At 36.9% G+C, this 21,638-nt stretch overlaps 1 protein-coding gene across 4 annotated transcripts in view; it reads right to left on the bottom strand.

Annotated features, from left to right (window-relative positions):
- The window catches only part of EYA3 (EYA transcriptional coactivator and phosphatase 3), a 96,822-nt gene extending 75,462 nt beyond the window's left edge, over nt 1-21,360 (bottom strand). For all 4 annotated transcript variants that reach the window (XM_069578872.1, XM_069578873.1, XM_069578874.1 and 1 more), the window contains exon 1: nt 21,166-21,360. The gene's annotated coding sequence lies outside the window, so the exon portion shown is untranslated. The remainder of the gene's footprint in view (nt 1-21,165) is intronic.
- Between the last annotated feature and the right edge of the window lie 278 nt (nt 21,361-21,638).

Here is a 21,638-nt window from a genome sequence, read left to right as displayed (position 1 = left end):
ATAGTGCCCAAGGCATTAAACACTACATCAGCCATGTTAATGAACTAAGACACAATTTTTTAAAAATCTGGGTTACATTAAAAATTTTAAATATTAGCCGAGCCAGTCAACAACTTATGGTAACATCCAGCCTGCTTTAACATGGACTATTTACATAACTGCTAACACACACAGGATCACTTTAAATAGTAGGTAAACTGAAACATCGAGTGAATGCTTTCACAACCAACTATCTGTATATATGTAATTAACATAAAGGAAAATTCAACTCTTTTGGATCTATTTTAATAATGCAAATAAATAAAGTGAAATATTGAATCATAGAATTAAGGAAAATAAAAATGAAAGCTAGGATCCATTTTATCCTGAAATTACGAGCTCCACTAAATGTACCACTTAATCAATTATTAAAGCAAAGCCTTTACTTTCTCAGTCCCTGCTCTTCCTGCTCTGATTTCTAAACTAAGAAGAAAAACAGAACTCTAAGCCCCACATTTACTGATGAAAAAAAGAAAGTGAAAGTGGCTCAGTCGTGTCCGACTCTTTGCGACCTCACGGACTATAATGTCTATGAAATTCTCCAGGCCACAACACTGGAGTGGGTAGCCTTTCCCTTCTCCAGGGGATCTTCCCGACCCAGGGATCAAACAGGGTCCCCTGTGTTGCAGGTGGATTCTCTACCAGCTGAGCCACCGGGGAGCCCACACTTACTGGTAAGAACACCTTACTGTGTCCTGCTGCCAGAACAGAAAGATGTTAGAAAACGACATGATTATAAAAACTAAAATCTCATTTCTATTTAACAAAAATGAGAATAGCATTTCTCCAAAACATGTGACTGTTTTTGCTTTTAATTAAGGTCACACCTGTTTTCACTTTTTACCAACCACTTTAGCCAACTTAACATACAAAGTTAAATAAAGCGAGTAGAGAATCTTGTTGCAGATGTAATGAATAAAAAGGGAACTGAAAAACTTCAATCGTGCCAATTTACCACCACTCCACTTCTACTGCTCTATCCTGGTACAATCCAACATACTTTAGGGGCACACTCCAGAATGGGGAAAGGAGAGAGAACACGTGTAAGGGATACAATCAGATGCACAACTGTGCAGCTCTGACACAGCTTTCCTCCCTGCCCTGATCTAAAATGTCAAAAGAAAAAAAAGTCTGAAGGTCAGAAGCACTTGATGCTCAATGCACTCACGTGTAGCTCATCCACAGAGCCTCAAAAGCTAAGTTCTCAAACTACATGACGTCGATAACTAGTGCTGCAGAATTACAGTGCGCAATAACTAAAGCTCACAGGAGCTATCTCCCCTGCACTTGCTCTGCTCTGCTCAGGAGAGCATAACCAACGTGACGTGAAACTGATTCACAATTATGAAAGATGAAACGTTTTAATGTTTTACCAGCTTATATCTGTTTTAGTTTTAAAATGAAATGTCCTGTCTCTATGGGATTTTTACAGAGCCAGTGTACATAATGCACATATATGACTTTATCCCGAAACAGGAAAATAGCACCAAATCATTAGAGAAATGTAATGCCTTTAAATACCTTATTTGTTAAAATTTTGTGACCAGCTCTCACCTAAACAAAAAGTGATAATATTCTATGTCTTACTTAATTGAAGGCTGTAACTGTAATGATTGAATCTCTAATCAGTAGATTCTCAGCAAAGGAGAGTAAAGGGATAGTCTTCCTCTCGGAGGAAGGGTTATAAATCTACTCCTGAGCAAGAGGAAGGGAAGAAAAACAGTGTTAAAAAAAGAGGGTACTGTACTCAACAACATGTGCTTTCCTTATTTTCTTTATTTTAAAAATATGAACAATATTAAAGGAGAACACAGATCTCTTTTATAGATCTAAGGGGTCATGGGTTTTAAAAGAGATACTACTCTTAACAGCAGGGAAATAAATTCTCAAGCCATATAAAACTAAATGGTAAAATCTTGAATTTTGCTTTTTAAAAATATGGTAATACTACAGTGATTTTACAACAGAAAGGGAATAGCTTCCTAGTTATCTTGAGATAAATCCTATGGCAGGCTGCAAGAAAACTTTCGTTAAGAGAACAATTGGAAGACAATCCTTTCTACTTCTACTTTTTTCTTTGAAAACAAGTACCCTTGGTTGTTTCCATCTTAAAAATTACCTTTATCTTTTTCATTTTTCAACTGAGAAGAATAAAGGGTCATAGATAATTTTTACATTTGAAAAAAAACTTTAAAAATCAAGTAATCTATGAACACCAATAATTTTGATAATTTTACAATGAACAAAAAAAGCAAACTACAAAGGATGCATAGGACTTAGTGCTGCAGAATTTCTGGGATTCTGCTGGCATGTGATATATGTGAAGTCTGTAAACATACTCTGGTACACTTGCATATAAAATATTTTAATAATGACTATAACATGTGATTCCATCACAGCATTCGTGTAAGATACTGAGATGTGCTGTGGTTAGTTGCTCAGTCGTGTCCAACTCTTTGTGACCCCACGGACTGTAGCCTGCAAGGCTCCTCTGTCCCTGAGGATTCTCCAGGCAAGAATACTGGAGTGGGTTGCCATGCCCTCCTCCAGGGGATCTTCACACCCCCAGGACTGAACCCAGATCTCCCGCACTGCAGGTGGATTCTTCACTGTCGGAGCCACCAGGGAAGCCCAAGAATCCTGGAGCAGGTAGCCTATCCCTCCTCCAGGCGATCTTCCCGACCCAGGAATCAAATGGGGGTCTCCTGAATTACAGGCGGATTCTTTACCAGCTGAGGTACCAGGGGAGCCCCAAGTAAGATACTTTCCATCAATATAGTATTCTTCTTTCTTTCCAATAATTTGTTAAATACCTGAATTATACTAAATAAAAGAACACAAGTATTTATCATGTTCCTAGCATTTATCAATGTGCTAATAAAACTTTTCCTATTAAGACCTTACATCATTTTCTACAAGTGGCACATGCTTACAATAGAAAGTAACATTCACTAACCACCAAATGAAAGTGCTATATAACACAGACAAGGTGCTCCAGTACTTGATAATAATAAAAGTACAGAATTACCATACAAATCTTAGTTTTCTTACTTTCATGTACTGGCTCTGAAGTTTAACTGCATATTTTGTCTTTTTGTTTTGGGGTGTTCCTTTTAACCATTAATATAACCTGACATTATTTTACATTCAGTGAGATTCATCTTTTTAGATTCAGTTCAGTTTAGTCGCTCAGCTGTGTCCGACTCTTTCCAACCCATGGAAGACTGCAGCATGCCAGGCTTCCCTGTCTATCACCAACTCCTAGAGCTTGCTCAAACTCATGTCCATTAAGTCAGTGATGCCATCTAACCATCTCATCTTTTGAAATATTCAACATCTTCTGAATTAAAATATCCAATAATATACAATGGCTTCACTCAGAAGTGGAAAGCAGATTCTTAATGTACTGTAAATGAATGTAATTACAACTTACTCAAACAGTCAAACAAAACATATCCTGAGTGCATTTTTTGTTTTAAGTACTTTCAAGCATTTGTTTCAAGTACTTTCATACTTTTTAAGCATTTGGATAGTAACAGCTTTTCATAATTTTCCAGTTTCAATTCTTACTATTGACTTTTAATTAAACCCCTTTACCATTTTTGGAGAGAGTTTATATCCACATGCCTTCATGGGCAGAAGTCTGGAAAAGCTATAACTAAAGGTGGTGCCAGTGGTAAAGAACCTGCCTGCAAATTCAGGAGACGTAAGAGACATAGGTTCGACCCCTGGGTCGGGAAGATCCCCTGGAGGAGAAAAGGCTATCGAAGTTTCCCTGGGGAAAATGAACGGCCTGCTTCCCAAAATTAAATAAACCTCAGCAAGAATAGTTATAAGCATCAGTAGCCTGAAGAAGTTATCAGGAAGTAGGTAACTGGCAAATGTTTACCATGCTGTCCTCAAATATAATTACACATATACACTGAAGAATGAAAACAAATAGCAAAATACCCTCTTCTATGTGGCCTGAAGAAAACTGCTTCAAGTACTATTATTCAACAGTAACTGAAATCTTCTAAAGGGGATCTATCAATTAATTTAGAAACAAGTGTCCTAACACCCAAAGTACCAACATAAAGCCTAAAGATATCTCTTCAAATTAAATTTATAAACTAGGAGGCCTCATAAAGCAAAATCAGAAAAGATGTAATGAAAATGGCTCAAGAAACATAAGAAAACATATCAATGGTCTCTTGCAGAACAGTACTTAGTAGTAAGTATCGGTGGGAAGATACTAAATGCTAATTTGGGTATCATAATCTATAGAATCTATACAGGATGTTTCAATAAATAAACAAAGGTTTATTCTAATATGTACAAACTTCTTACTGAAATTAGACAAAAATAATGATGGGTACCTTGGAGGAGAATAACAAAGTCAGTTAAGGAAGATCAGTCCTACATCAGTCTTGAAAACTAACTAGAAGATCAGTCCTACATCAGTCTTGAAAGCTAACTAGAAGATCAGTCCTACATCAGTCTTGAAAACTAACTGCAGTGGGAAGGATAAGAGACCTATTGATTACTGAGCATGTAAAACCCACTACATATTTTTACATTCGTTGTCTTACTTAATTTTATCTCCACAACCATCTTAAAACACAATTGGTATATCTTTATATCCCCTATGGACAGGGCAAGTGGAATTCAGAAATTTAAACAATCTACCTGAGGTTAATAGCAATCATGTTTCAGCTTAAAGTAGAACTATATCAAATAAGGATAGTAGAGGATAGTGGTGCAACATTGTAAATGTACTTAATGCTATGGAATGATATACTGAAAATGGTTAAAATTATTAATTTTGTTATGTATACTTACCACAATTTAAAAAAAATACAAGAAGATCCACGAGACTAGAAAGACCAAAATAATGATCAAATCTCCAAAGTGCTTAAAGTGCAGAAAATCCTTATTTAAATATTGTCAGAAAAACTGAGGATAATGTGGAGAAAAACATATCCACACCATACATTATGAGTAATTCTAAGTACATGAAGAACTAAGCATTCAAATAATACTGGAGAAAACGGAATAGCCTATTTATCTCATCTGTGGGAAAGAGATTAAATTTGGGTCAATAAAAGAAAGCATAAGCAACAAATCAACAGATCTGGTTTTGTAAAACATACTTTAATGCAATGAAAAATAACAACTGTAAGAGTAAAAGGATATAAACAAATGGAAGCAATACCTGCAGTAATTATGACAGATAAAACTTCATGTCTACAACATTTACCCATCTTCTATTATGGGGCAAAAGGATACAGACAATTTAGGTAACAACAAAGATCAAATCAGCACTCAGGGAAAAAAGATTCTCACTATTAACTGAATAAATTTTAATATTAAAAAAACCCCACTTCACACATATTAAACTACAAAAAATAATCTAAACAACAAAACCTAAAGTTATCTGAGACATAAGAAGAAAAGAAATATTCAGGCCCTTGTTGCAAAACTGTATGTATCTTCAGACTGTTCTCTGGTTAGAGTATAAAAGATGTCATAAAATTGCCCATGGCCTGATTTATTTTTCTTGGATTTTCCCCCTAAAATTAAATACAGGGGTAAAAAGCTAAATCTATTTTAAAAATTGACTGTTTCTTGCTCACAGAAATGAAAACTTAGAAACAATCAACATGTGGAGAGATTTACCTAAGCTGTAATTCTGCATTCTGTATTAAATGAAATTGTAAATTTTTTTAAAGCTGTGACAAGTGGCATGTGGATCTTATAATAGTTCCCTGACTGGGAATCAAACACACACCCCCTGAAGTGGAAGGGTAGAGTCTTAACCAATGGACCACCAAGGATTTTGCTGTAACCTATTTCAACACAAGCCCATTTAAAAGGTGAAAAAAAAAAAAAGGTAAGATTTTACACTGATTATAGCTTATAATATTAGTTTAATAAGACTCAAAAGCACATACAAAGGGATACAATTTGGATGTCTTAAGGTTTGTACATGCGTGCATGTCTGCTTAGCTGCTCAGTCGTGTCTGACTCTCTGCAACCCCATCAACTGTAGCCCGCCAGGCTCCTCCGTCCATGCAATTTTCCAGGCAAGAATATTGGAGCCAGTTGCCATTTGCTACTCCAGGGGATCTTCCTGATCCAGGGACTGAACCCACATCTCTTGCATCTCTTGCACTGGCAGGTGGATTCTTTACCACTGTGCCACCTGGGAAGCCCAGAGAGCAGCATGCTTCTTCATAAAAGCATTTACTAAACATTTAATTTAAAATTTTGTAACACTATGCTAAGCACTGTATCAAGAAAATTACTAAATAGATTATACAGAATGATACTAGATAATCAGAAATTTTTGTCATTAGAAAAATGTGACTTTTCTAACTTAGTAAACACCTTTTTAGTTTTTTTGCATGTATTTCTTTGGAACTCTCTTTTTTGTATTTCCTGGATATAGCCTTAGAATTTTTTCTCAACATAAAATATTCATTGAATAGCTGAAACCAGAAGAAAAATACTGAAGTAGAACACAGGATAGAATATGGTGGTATTTAAGACATATTCTGAAAGAAATCATAATTACTTAGGGTGTTTTGCCTGCTTTCAAAAATTCATGTCAGTGTTGAAAATGCCATTTAACTAAACACTAAATTGTATATATCAAACAGAGTAAAAATATAAAGTCTTCATTAATTGAACCAGTAAAAGCTGTTAATGTTAACTTCAAGCAACAAAGTAAACAAGAGTAAATTTTAGGAATTTACTCTTTTCCTGGATAAAGACTCTTAACTGAAATAATTTCCCCAGAGGCTATTATTTTCTGCTTGTTCTAAAATGATGGAATCGACTCTACAGAGGCCAGCAGTCTCAAACTCTGGAATCTTCTCTGAATGCAACTTAAAAAGGATAATACACAAATTAAACTTAAATCACTAAAAGAAAAGTATATGCTTACCAAACAAACTTCAGGATAACATTATGAAAGTTTTGTTTTTAAAAAAAATTGTAATTTAAATTGCATTAAAACCACAAATTAATTTAAGGATGAGTTTACAATATTGAGTTCTATGTAAGAACAGAGTATATATTTCCAGTTACTTAATATTTTTTTTAGTCTCTTAGCAGATCCTCTACATTTCTTTGTGCTGGCATTTTATCTTTTTGCTTTGTTATATTTTCCATTATATTTTCTAAAGAAGTTACTTTGTATATACAGGAAAGTTGTTAATATTGGTACATTAATTCTGTAATCTCCCATGTTACCAAAGTCTCTTATTGTTTCTAACAATGAGAATAGTAAGACGGTTGATTCTTGAGTTTCATGTATATATTTTCCCCATCTGCATAAAAATAGTTCTTCCTCCTTCCCCAATATTAGCCTCTTTATTTCTTCTGCTTGCCTAATAATATTCTTACACCTCCACTATAATAGTAATTAACAGTGCTAACTGTTGAGCATTCTTTTCCTGTTCCTCACCTTAATAAGAATACATCTTGCATACCACTGCTAAGCTTGACACTGGTGAAGTGATTTTCTGACATCCACAAAAATGACCATATGGTTCTTCTCTTTACTATTAATATAGTATGTTACTAGATTTCTGAATATTGAACCACATAATGCACTTAGTTCAGAGATGAACCTCTTGCATTGTAAAGTATTATTTTAATGTACTGTCGAATCTGTTTTCTGGTACTGAATCCATGACGTTCAATAACTATCTCCAATTTGAGAGGGGAAAGGCTATTTGTACAGGGTGAGTTCCCATTCAGGTCAAATACAGTCTTGCAAATGAGGCCTTTCAAGGAACCACTAGAAGGTCAAATAATAATGTTTCTCTGGGAACAGGGCTTTGAAGGAGCTCCATTCTTGCTCTGCCCCTTTCAGTGGCTTCCAGGATGCTAGTTTTCACCACGACTGTGGGCTGTTGGTTTCCAAGGCTGGAGCTAGAGAGAGGAGAATGGGAACAATGCAAGCTAAAATGCTACAAAGTTCACTGCTTTTGCTGAGATTCAGCTCTTTTTCTTGACTAAGCATTGAGATTGCTGCAAGCCTGAAGTTAATTTTCAGAGTCCTGAAAGAGTTGACTATTTTTGCCAGTATCCTCATTGCTTTTATGGAGAATTTTCAGAAGTTCTTACTCTGCCATTATTGTTGATATCCTCTGCATTTGAATTCCACTCAATCTTTATACTTATTAATGTGCTATTCACACTTTATGATTCTTAAAATGTCAATATTTATTTCCTTTTATATTTCCTCTGAAATTACTAATAATTCTTACCTTTAAAATCTATATTACATAACAATAAATTTAGTATTTTATACTAATTTATATTACATGATACTAAATTCATACTGTTCACTTATTTCCTTTAGTGCTGGATGCATTTGGTACCTCTTTCACAGCATTAATTTTCCTTAAGTGGCTGATAAATCTAGGTTATTATTAGTTCATATTTGTAGTTAGGAGTTTCAACTAAGCATTTTTTTCTGAGTGGCCAAGAATCTTTGTTCATCTATTATCATATACAGGTTCTAGTTATATACATTGACTTCTAGTGACTATAAAAGAGGCAGGTAGGCAGTGTCTGCAGGTCACTTGCTTTCTGAATATGAATTTCTGCCTCTTCTGAATATCACGTAAATTACCACGGATATATCTGGTCTCCCATGCCAGGACTCTACTTTAGAGAATATCTATCATAGCTTTATCTGGGTGAGAAACACTGGAATTAGCTTCTCACTTTGCTTTTTGCTTCTGCTGCTTTTGTTGTGGAAGTCTATAGTTGCTTCAGACTGTACTTGCTTCTTTCTAACCTCAAAATTCATTCATTCATTTATAAAATAATTACTGAGTATCTACTATAGTGCCAGGCACTAGTTTAGATACTGGGAATTCAGTGATGAACACAAAGTCCCCAGCCTCAAGGAATTTGTATTCTCATAGGAAGAAAACAAATACATAAGGTAATATAATTTCACAAAGTAATAATTATTTGGAAAATAAAACAAAGTAAAGTATAGAGCATGACTGCAGGGGAGCTATTTCAGATTAGGTGATAATTTCTCTGAAGTGGTAACATTTAAGCAAAGCAGGAATAATGCAAAGCAGAAAGCTATAAAAAGATGTAAAGGAAGGCTTTCAGAAGGAAACAAATGTAGAGAAACTAAAAGAGTAACAACCTAGCACTTCTGAGAAATAGCAAAAAGGCTGACTTTTGCAAGTTGTAGGTGACAGGAAATGAGTCCCAAGAAGCAGGCAACCAGGGAGATGACAGATAGCCTTGTAACACATAATAAGCAGTTTGGGGAGGTAATGGGTGCTTCAAGCAAGAGAATGATGTGATTTGATTTATATATGCCAAATGCCATGGGGAGAAGAGAGACTATAAAGTAAGCCCTCCCTGGGCAGACTGTTTTATATGTTTCGAAAGCATTTCTCTGGGTTTTATCCAGGAGACGAACACCAGATGCTCAAAATCAAGAGTAAGAGCCAAGAAACTGATGAACCTCCAGGCCCCCTTCCAATCTCCATATTCTTTTACTTGGAGTCTGGTATATTTCTGAAACTTCTGCATATACTTTATGGCATGATTTCTTCTCCTATCAATCCAATTAGAAATTCACTGAAGTCTCACCAGCTGATGGCAACCTTTCTCAAGTACTACCTCATAAAAAATACTTATCTAACTTACCCATTAACACAACCACTCAACAGTCCTCTGTACCCTGGAGCCTGCTGAAGCAGACATAAATATCCAGCAGACCTACACTCAGCTGCCCTTAAGGTTCCCTTTAGAGTAACAGTAAGAGAGCCCTTCAGCTCTCACAATTTAGGCATCAGCACAAATCACATTGCTGTGGCCAAAAAAACTGGAAACAACTACACTGTGCCTGTGGACTTTATGTGGACGTCCAAAAGCCATTATCATGTTGGTTAACTCCTTCTGTAAATAAAACAGCCCAGTCAACTGACCGTGGTAAAGCTGGTGAATTCTTCTGGCTACTTTACTGGGAGGCATGCCTGACTAATGCATCATGGTATTATCAGCTGAAGGAATAGTCATAGTAACTTTATACTAAATACACTAATCAGAACTTACTGAGAAAGAATTAAAAACACACACACACACACATTTAGGCTGTACCAAATTCTTAATAGGAAAAATATTTTATCAGGAATAGATTCTCTAAGAAACACTGTTTTTACAATTTCTAACCTTACTTCTTGGAAAATCATCCTTTGAAGTTGTCTGTAAATGAACACAAACTCTTCCCCACAAGCTTCCAATAAAATTGGGAGATAGTATTCCACAGGAAAAATTCCAAAACCACAGTAGAAAGTATTGAGAAGGGATGAGACAACCTGAATTAGTGTCAAAGTGACCTTAATAATAATCCCACAGGTCTACATTCCTTCCAACTCTCTTTGAATCTCTCTTCAGTTTCAGTAACATGTCATTCACAAAGCATGAGTTTCTCTAATGTGTGGAGATCCAGACTCCACAGAACTCTCAGCCTCCAGCACTTTATCTCTACCCTCCTTTAATCTAACGTTAACATTTCTAAGAGAATCATATATTTTTCTATAGGTGCTCTGGCCTGACCCATGGTATTCTCCAACATGAATGTTCTATAAATGTGTTGCTTCCAGGTATATAGAAAAATTTATACCTTACACTACCCATTTTCTAAATTCAAAACCCTATATAGCAGTCTATATATCTACCCATCACATCTATTAATCAGCTCGCCAGTATTCAAACAAAATTTACTACACATTGTATTAACAGAACTGAGTCTTTTGAAACATAAGTCTTTAGCTGTCAGGACTATAAAATCTAGGTTCAGATCTTTTATTAATATTTTACTTCAAATTTACTTGCCCCTTCAAAAATCCATCAGCCCAAACATCATCAACCATAATCCCAGTGTATCATCACCCAATCATTCAGTGTGGAGAGTAAAGAATAGTGAAGTAAGTTTTAACACTTGTTATTTTACCTTTTTCAACATAATTCACCTCTGTAAGAGGCAGGTTTGGCAAGCTTGGAGCATGACCTCAGGAGTCTGACTGTGCCTGCTTAGTCACTTCAGTTGTGTCTGACTCTCTGCGAACCTATGGACCATGGCCTGCCAGGCTCCCCTGTCCCTGGGATTCTCCAGGCAAGAACCCTGGAGTGGGTTGCCATTTCCTTCTCCAATGCATGAAAGTGAAAAGTGCAAGTGAAGTCGCTCAGTCATGTCCGACTCTTAGCGATCCCATGGACTGCAGCCCACCAGGCTCCTCCATTCATGGGATTTTCCAGGCAAGAGTCTGACTACTTATCTTCAAATCCTAGTTCTGGCACTGATGAGTGGTGTGGGAGCTTAGACAAATTATTTAACTTTCCTGAGCCTCATTTACTTCATCTGTAAAATGGGAAAAATACTAATGTGTCTTTCTCAAAAGCTTGTCGTGAGTTCAAATGAGTTAATATCTGTAAAACTCTTAGAACAGTGTCTGGCACATAGTCAGCATAATATAACTGTTGAAGAAAAAAATTTTTTTTAACAGACTCAGGACAGAAAACTGGTCTTGAGTGAAAGTCAATTCATTACTAGTTTCTCTTAGTTTTTCAAAGGGCAAAATATTAATATTATTAAAGGCAAGGTCCATGTAACAAGAGATTCCTGCAAGAGAGGCAACAGAATGGGTCTGCAGCTCATAACCTTTGTCACTGGCTTTGATTCCAACACCATACAAGAACTTCTCCAAGTCCTCAAGGAAAGGTGTTGTCAAGCTCCTGGGCAAGAGAACACTGAATGTCAAACACGTCCTGTTACTTAGTGATATGAACTCATCATGGTCACAAACACTTTCAGGAGATCCAACTGTGTGTTATTAATAGCTAACATTTATGTAATTTGTTTTATGGGTCAGGCACTGTTCTAAGTACTTAATGTATATCAACTCATTTAATCCTCTCAATAAGTCTCTAAGATATGCACTATTTATTATTATTACCATTTAATAGATGAGAAAACTGCAGCACAGACAGTAACTCATCAACCTGGAATTCAAGCCCAGGCAGCCTAGCTTTAAAGACTGAGGTTTTAAACCACAGCTATGTGCCTCAGTTTGGAACACCACAGACAGGACTAATGATTTTAAAAAGCTGGTCAAGCTAAACATGTACGCTATGCTGTGCTATAGTCATAAACAGCCAGAATTCACAAGTTAGGTAACGAGAAGATACTAAGGCAGCCAGTTTTCTTCTTTATCATTTCTCATTCTTATTCTTCTCTAAGGCCTCCTAAGTAAATATGAGTTAATACAAGTGAAGTGCTTTAAATAGTCCCTGGCACATAGTAAGTGCTCATTATGAGCTAAGAAGAGATAATCATAAAAATAGTAGAGTCTGCCTGCTGACCCTGCCTTATTCTAATAGCTGTGATATGCTAGGAACTGTTGCTATCTCTACCATATTTCCCCTTTATGATTACAGGAAATGAATAGGGATAATAAATAAATCCACTATAACAAACCCTAAAGACTTTTCAGTCGTGTTGCTTTCATATGACTGTATACACAGAAGCAAACTGCTTCACTCTTCCGGTCTCTGTTCTTGGTTTACAAAGACTGGATGGGGGCCAGAAAAAAGCAGAATAAAGCAGCTTTGTAACCTTCTGACCAGTTGCCAAGAGCAGAAGTAAAGTTTATAAAAGCAATTTAATCAAACTAAACTTTGACTGTTAGATGGAAACTAGAAAAGGATTCTAATGATGGAAGCTCTACCAAAGCAGTGTCAACCTCATGTTCTATACTACTGCAGTTTTTTCAAATGATGTGCCTAAGACAGAGGTGACGGAAACAATAAACAAGGTCTCCTTCAGTCAACTGCTCTGCACAATTATTTAAGTTACATTTTGGTGAAAAAAATACTAATAAATGCAAGCATCTTCAATTCCAAAAAAATTTTATACTTGTAAAAAAATCTAGTAGTCACTAGAATTTTTCAAACTGTAGGTTCAATTCATTATTAGATTGTCATGTCCATTTAGTGGATTTTAATAGTTTGTTTTGAGTGAAATGCAACTGGTGGTGGTTTTAGTTGTGTCTGACTCTTGTAACCCCATGGACGGTGACCTGACAGGTTCCTCTGTCCGGGATTCTCCAGGCAAGAATACTGGAATGGGTTGCAGTTTCCTTCTCCAGAGGATCTTCCCGACCCAGGAATTGAACCTGTGTCTCCTGTGACTCTTGCACTGCAGGCGAATTCTTTACCACTGAGCCACTAAGGAAGTCCAGTACAATTAACCAAAACTAAAACAAAATTAAACATTATAATACATTACCAACATTAAAGATAAATATTGTTTCATGAAACTTCTTTCAATTTTAAATATTAGTATGTACATATATGTGTATAAGTACTGGATAACAATGAAAAATGCATCTTATAGTGGGTTGTGATCAAAAAAGTTTGAATGCCATTTTACCCAAAGATTAAGGAAAAAAAAAAAACTGGTCAAAAAGGAGAAAAATATCCACTTCAAACTACGCATGATAAAACATTCAAAAGTTTAATGATTCTCTAAATTAGTTTTTTTGTAAGGCAATCCTCTGAAAATGAACGAAAAGGGGAAAAGGAACCATCTGGGTGAGAATCAATAGTTACCATAATTGTTCCAAATAAACAACAATTTCACAGAATGAGAGGTACCAACACTGAATAAATATGTACTAACAGGAGATACACAGAAATGAGATGAATAGTTTCAGTTTGTCTAGCTATTAAATACCACACCAATACGACAGATAAGCAAAAGCTGTAGAACTCACTCTCAAGAACATTTATTTTTCAGTGTTATCTAATCGCTCTTTCCTAAGGGGACAACAGAGGATAAGATAGTTGTATGGCATCACCGAATCAATGGACATCAGTTTGATTAAACTCTGGGAGTTGGGGATGGTCAGGGAGGCCTGGCGTGCTGCAGTCCATGGGGTTGCAAAGAGTTGGACAAGACTGAGCAACTGAACTGAACTGAACCTATAGCAAAGTTAAGAACTGGTGAAAAGGAAAAACAGATTTGAAAAATTCAGTGAAGTAATATGTTAATTACGAAGGTATGTTTTTTTAATAAGATATACATGTACTATTTTGTATCCCAAGTTGTTGTTCAGTCTCTAAGTCGTGTCTGACTCTTGCAACCCCATGGACTAAGTCGTGTCTGACTCTTGCAACCCCATGGACTGCAGCATGCCAGGCTCCCCTTTCCTTCACTACCTCCTGGAGTTTGCTCAGATTCAAGTCCACTGAGTCGGTGATACTATCTAACCATCTAATCCTCTGCTGCCCACTTCTCCTTTTGCCTTTTGTTCTCTAAATTCTGAAATATTTCAAGAAAAAAGAAAATCACACACACATTTTGGATTATGCCGTCAGTAAAGAGAGGGCGATTATCATAAATATCATCAATCTAGTAGGAAAAAATTAACATCATTGTGCTAAATTAAAATGCCCTCTTATTTTGAAAAAAGGAACAGGTGAACCTGACCTAAATCTTCTTCAACTACTATGGAAACTAAAGAATAAGTTCAATTTCACCTAAGAGCTAATCATTTTAATTTATTTCCATAGTAACAGTGCTAACAGCAACAAACTGCCAATTTTCCTAAATTCCGTAATTGCTACATTATTAAATTTCAGGTAAAAGAAAATTATTGAAATTTTAGAAACTAAACTGATTATCAAACCCACATATAAAAGAGAGCCCCTTTTGAAATAAAAATCAAACGTTTAAATGAAAGAACATTCTAAATATCAGTAAATCACCATAGCAATGCTTATACTTTTCACTTAATACTTTTCTGACAAAGAGGAAAAAAAATCAAGACAAAAGCTACCATTGAAAAACAGTATACTTAATTAACATGTCTGAATTAATAAGGGGGATTAATACATAAGAATTAAAATAAGCAGTATCTGTAACCAAGCATCACTTCTGACCAGAAACAATGTAGTTTTTTTTGTTAACCAGATCCCATGATTCTCAGTTATATTCGAAATACTCAGAAAAATAACTTCTCATCACATATAAGTTTCAGGCTCTGGCATTCAGATGCACCTCAACTAATATTAAATCATCTCCTTCCTTCAGAGAGACAACAAAATTTTTAAATTTGGAAATAATAAAAGCACACAAAAGAGGAGTAGTAATATGATTAACAATATTCTAAATAACTATTTGCATTTTCAATTAAAAAAGGAACTCTTTTATGAGACAGTTTTCTACAGTAAAAATAAAAACATTAATTCAAATGTATTACTCTAAATATGGTAGTCCTGAAGAGATGGGTGCACTTAATTTTGCACAAATTTCCAAATCTGGAAATGAGACTAGAGGTAAGTCAGAAATTTCAGTTTTAGTTTTCTGTTTTATATTTCAAAGTTGCTAAGTTCATATTGTAGTCAGTAAGATATCAAAGTTCAAGACTATTACATAAATTTATTTAATATTCTGCAAATCAGAGAAAGTGAAAAAATTAATGTCAAGAGGTAAACATTTTAGTAACAGAGAATACATTTTGTTAAACTCCCTTTTCTCCAAATACCTAAAAAGTAATTAACTTCCATATGATGATTTTTTAAGAGGGAAGGATAAGGATATAATTTGCTTTAATTTGTGGTTTTTGTCATCTAAAAAACCTAGGTAGTAAATGGTCTGCAATTTTCCTTAAGCCAGCATTTATAAAACGACCAGGTAAAACCGCCCTTAAAGTTCCCAACCAAAAGCAGTGTTCTTCTGTGTTTCAGAAAAATTGGATTTTTTAACTGCTATTAAGGACGAACTCATTAAACCAGTGGAACTTTGTAGAAAAAGGTCATGAACTCTGGAGCTACAAAAACTAAATTCAAATCCAGCTCTCCTGCCAACTTGCTGTGTTACTTTGGGCAAATTATGTAACTTCTGTGTCTTGGTTTTCTCATTTGTAAGTGGAGATAAATATAGTACTTACTTCACAGTGTTGTAAGGATAAAAGAGTTAATACTACAAGTAAACCGTTTGGTAATTTCTGGCACAGAGTAAGCGCTACATAAAATGTGTTTTTAAAAAAAATTACTGTTTTAACACTACAGATTTTCACACTTCAGTTGTGAAAAAGTTTTGCAAATGAAAATCATTTAATTATATGTATAAAGAAAGAACATGACTTTATATTAAGCTGTAATAAAGATTAATACAAGAATCTCAAATAGTGAAATCACTGAGTATTTTGAAAATTAAAAATCATAAAACCTAGTTTAAAAAATCAGGGGCTTCACTGGTGGCTCAGCGGTAAAGAATCTGCCCGCCAATGCTGGAGACCGGATCGATCCCTGATCCTGGAAGATCACACAGGCCGTAAAGCAACTAAGCCCGTGCACCACAACTACTGAGCCTGTGCTTTTAGAGCCTGGGAGCCCCAACTACTAAAGCCCGCTTGCCCTTGAGCCAGTGCTCCTTAACAAGGAGAGCCACTGCGACAAGAAGCTCAGGCACCCCAACTAGAGAGCAGCCCCCACTCACCATAACTGAAGAAAAGTCCTCACAGCAATGAAGACCCAGCACAGCCAATAAATAAATGAAAATACTTTAAAAAATCATGTGCCATTGCACTAATAAGAAATGACACTCTCCTAAGATGGACTAAAGCTTATTTTATTTCTAATATTTTTTTCCCTCTACACCATAAGTTATGTTTACTCTTATATTTTAATTCAGATATATACAAATAAAGTCACATTCAGAATCTAAGTGCAAATGTCAGCCTTGTATAATGTCACCTACTTCATATGAACTGTCTATATACGTAATATAACTGTACTACGGAGAAAGCGATGGCACCCCACTCCAGAACTCTTGCCTGGAAAATCCCATGGATGGAGGAGCCTGGTAGGCTGCAGTCCACGGGGTTGTGAAGAGTCGGACACGACTGAGCAACTTATGACTATGGCTATGGTAGGCTACAGTCTATGGGGTCGCAAAGAGTCAGACACGACTGAAGTGACTTCACTTGCACTCTTCACTTTCATACACTGGAGAAGGAAATGGCAACCCACTCCAGTGTTCTTGCCTGGAGAATCCCAGGGATGGGGGAGCCTGGTGGGCTGCCATCTATGGGGTCGCACAGAGTCGGACACAACTGAAGCGACTTAGCAGCAGCAGCAGCATTCAGCAGGTATCAAAAGCTTTTGCTGAATGTCTTACAAAGATTGTCACTATTTTCCAGGGTGAATAAAAACATATCTACCTAGTACAAATATTAACCAAGCTAATAAGTTAAAGTGCATCCAACACAATCTGTAGCAAGATCTTTAAGATATTAAGCACGGACTGCCTTGGGTCGATCTGTTAACTTACAATAGGTCAGCACTAACTATTCCTCTTCTGATTTAAAACAGTACCACATACTTAAAAGGGGAAAACCAGCAAAGATAAATTTGATGAAGCCCATATTTCAAATATCTTTTAAAATTTATTATAAATAATAGAGAAAATATCCTTATTATTTCTACATTTAATAATTAAATACTCTAGAACTTGGGTTACTGGGATCAAGTAAAAATATCAAGATAATGATGTTGCTGCTGTTCCATTGTTTGCTATGTTCTCTGCAAATAAAACATATCAATAAGACAATTTATAGCTTAAGCCATATATTCTGTAGAAGAACATAAACCTGTATTAAGTTAATCAGCAGACAGAAAGTCCACCTATTTTTTCACTTTACTATAAATAGAACAATTTGGTCCCGTGGTATAAACCAATTAAATGAATGTAGGGGAAAAAAAAAAACAAAACTATTTCTAATAACCTTAAATACATTTTGAACAATTTCTATGTTGAACTACTCTTTCTCCATTTAAATCACACATAAGTTAAAATATCTTGCTATTACATGCAGAACACAAAAATCTTTTAGACAACAACCAAAAAAGATGCTCTATGAGCCTTTTGTCTGTAAGCAAAACAAAAAGAATGAAGTCATGGGGTGGCTTATGCAGATCACAGGAACCATCATACTGCAACGTACAAAGCACCAGGACATTGTAAAAGTAAAAAAATTTTTAAACTGTATTTTCCTTAAAACATATCCTAGGGTTCAAGGATAAAAATTAAAGTATGTAAAACAAAGTGCAGTAACAGGTAAAATGACAAAATATCAAAATCAAAAGAGAGTCAAACAAAATCAAAACAGAAAAACTCTGCAAGCAAAAAACTAATATGCAGAAATGTTATCGTAAATTGAGCAAACAGGCTTACAAACTAACACCAACAGTGACTCCTCTCCTTAACTTTAAAAACACATACACTAAGTTGTCTCCAGTGTTTTTCTTTTTCCTTTGGCAGGTAAGAGGGGCAGGCTTTTCAGTAAATGGAAAGTCTATCACTATTCTGTGCAAAGAACAGGACCATGAACACAACTGCTCCAATGAGACCACAGGATGTTTGTTTCATGTAAGGGCTTTCATGCAGAATTTATATCATAATAAGCCAAACTGATTTTAGAAGAAAAGAGAGAAAGAGACTCCCTAAGACTTTTCAACCTCTACTTCAATACAACACAGTTTCTTTCTGAAGTCTCTCTTTGAAGGCAAAATGACTTAAGTCTTCAGTTTTGTGGCTCAGCTGGTAAGGAATCCACCTGCGATGTGGGAGACCTGGTTCGATCCCTGGGTTGGGAAGATCTCCTGGAGAAGGGAAAGGCTACCCACTCCAGCATTCTGGCCTGGAGAATTCCATGGACTGTATAGTCCATGGGGTCGCAAAGAATTGGACACAACATAGCAACTTTCACTTTGAATTCTAAATTCCACATCGTATATTTCTTATCCCCAAACTTTTATTCTTACAACATAAATTTACTGAAATTAATCACTAAATACAATATTGTGCTCTCCAGCTTACAGCTTTGATAGAACTAAAACCCATTTCTCTAGTTGCTTGAAGAGGACTTCTTTTGTGAAAAATGACCTTGGAAAAAACATCACCAATAAACCCTAATTTCCTTATTTTGTAAAATGAAGGGTAAGTTTGAACTCTATGGTTCCCTCCAGCTGTAAACTACAGTAAACAATCAAGGTTTTAAACTCAAGACATGCTGTAGATGTAAAAAGTTCAGAAATGAAAAAGGTTGAAAGAGAGCCTTGCATCAATCCAAATATGGGTATGTGTGTGTACAAAAGAAAAAAGGGCCCACCATCCTGGAGATAAGGAAACAGAGTGTCAGACCAGACTCACTGGGGTTAGATTTTAAGGACTGGGAAATGATGAGGTCAGATTGAGCAGAAGCTAGAGTTTTCCAGTGTTAGGTGCTGTGGAGGAGGTAGCAGTAAGGAGCTTTCAAAAGAGCTTTCCTCAGTATTTAAAAAAGTCCTGCAAGCCAACCAGAAGGGTCGTTCTCTGTGGCTTCTAGGACTAATATGGCCAAGCTCCAAAGTCTTTTGCTAAAAATAGCTTAAGGGATCAGCCCAATTTTGGAATAAGCCAAGGCCTATGCTATGCTTGCATATGTCTCATATAATGAGGGACACTTTTCTACAACTTATTAGTCAAAAGAAAAGCAGATGCTAAATGCTGTATTTATTCTGTTTGCTGAAGTACTAAACTTGAGAGCACAATTTACATGAGTACAGAAACTGATGACACAAAAACATTTACAATCAATTGTGAGACATTACAGAAACACTAGAAAGACAAAAATAAAAATTATCCAACTCTGTCTCAAAACATACCTCAGACAACAAATTTTGGAAAACACCACACAATTATTAGTAAAACCAACCCTTCAATTCAGAGATGACTAAGAGCCTACAGAGTCATTTAAGAAATTTACAAGAAACTTTAGCCTCGAAAATGAGAAAAAGATGGTTCTAAGGCTGAAACATTTTAGCCAATTAGATGGTTTATGGTGAAAACACTAAAGAAAAAATAGTCAGAAGAACAGGCTAAGTAATCAAATACTGTAATGTCCGGTTTATGAAGAAACAAGAAGAAAAACAGAAAACTTGTCAATAAGGTAAAAATGAAGAGACAATATATAACAGACAGATATATGCACGCTGAGTTCAACAAAAGAAAAGGTACTCTGAAATTACTATAATGAACTCTTAAGCATAAAACTTTTCAGTAACAGCACACTCAAATTTTTGGCAATAAACTTATAAATCTGGGGCTAATAATCTCCCAAGAAACTCTGTCCTCCGTCACAGCAATTGTTCTATAAGTAAAGTTCGTACAGAAAACAGAGCCGATCGTCTAAAAACATCCGCATTTTTGCCTCAGCTGTACATATCCATTCTCATGGGATAGAGAACACGAAAATGACAGGACGTCCTGATGACCTGTTGATTAACAAGGTTACACAAGCCCTACTGCCAGCAGTTCCGCGTGCTTGCCACCTGTTAGCCTGCTTTAGCGAAGCCCCCTAAACTGTGCTCCAGCGAAGAACCGGGAACGCCTTTGTTGTTTCCTAACTACGGAAGCTACCAGAGTTCAATTCAACCTAGCGCCTTAAGGAAAACTTCCCCCGGGCCGGGTAAATCTGCCCAGATGGTGACTTAGGCAAAGATCTTCTCTAGCTAAGAAAAGGCGGGAGAACCCCAAGCGAAACACAAATGTCACCTACTCGTCCCGGGAGGAGCTAGGCGTCAGGGGTGAAGAAAGTTGCGGAACTAGACCCAGGACCCTTGAGAGAGGCTCAGTTTCGCAGTTGGAGTAAGGTGAGCACAACGAGGAGGTGGGCCGCCCTGCTGAGTGAAAACACAGCAAGATCCTGAGACCACAGGTCGGGGAGGAGAAGTGCGAAGTGAATATGGGCAGTGCCTTAGGGAAGCACTGAAGCAAAAGGCAAGAAAACCACGGTCTTTAAAAGGCGGATGAGGCGGAGGGAAAAAAGCAAGGCGAGAAGTGAGCAGCGACGGCACAGGCTGAAACTGAGGTGAAAGAGGCGAGGCCGGCGTGGGAGAAAGGAACGAAATGAGCTCAGGAGGCTCTGCAGGGACAAGGGACAGGCAAAGAGAACCCCCACCCACAGGGACCGGGACACAAGTCTTGACCGTCCCTCTACAAGCTGTTACTCGACCGGCTGCGCTCAGACCCTGTCGCCAGCGGAGACTCACCCAAAGGCTGCAGAGGCCCCAGAGGAGGACATGGGGACTGGTCCAAACACACAGGAATAGCAAGCGGCTGGAGGAAACGGCGGCGTTAGTGTGACCCGGATGCGCATCCCCAGGAACCGGAAGTCGGCGGTCAGGGTCATCACACAGTCCACACCTCGTTCCACCAGAAGCTTTCGGGCGCATGTGTCAGGCCTCAGGAGGCGGGGCGGGGAAAACGCCTAGACTCCGCCCACCCGGCCGTCCTGGGAACCCCGCCCCTGGTTACGCCCCGCCCGGCGTCTCGGTGGTGTTTGGTGTGTGGACAGGCTGGTTCATGCAGCTCCCAGACCAAGGTACCACTGAGGCACAAACTGCCCGCTTAAAAAAAAAACCTCAGCGCTCAGGTTTCAAGAAGATCTTTTAAAATGCGTGCAATCCCTCTATCTTTAAAACGAACGTGAAATATTGGATGTATTTGATAGATTTAGAAAAAT

Source organism: Ovis canadensis, chromosome 2 (genome assembly GCF_042477335.2).
Source record: "Ovis canadensis isolate MfBH-ARS-UI-01 breed Bighorn chromosome 2, ARS-UI_OviCan_v2, whole genome shotgun sequence".
In the NCBI taxonomy this organism is placed as follows: domain Eukaryota; kingdom Metazoa; phylum Chordata; class Mammalia; order Artiodactyla; family Bovidae; genus Ovis; species Ovis canadensis.
Note: the sequence above shows the minus strand (reverse complement) of the source record. Positions and strands in the feature narration are given on the sequence as shown.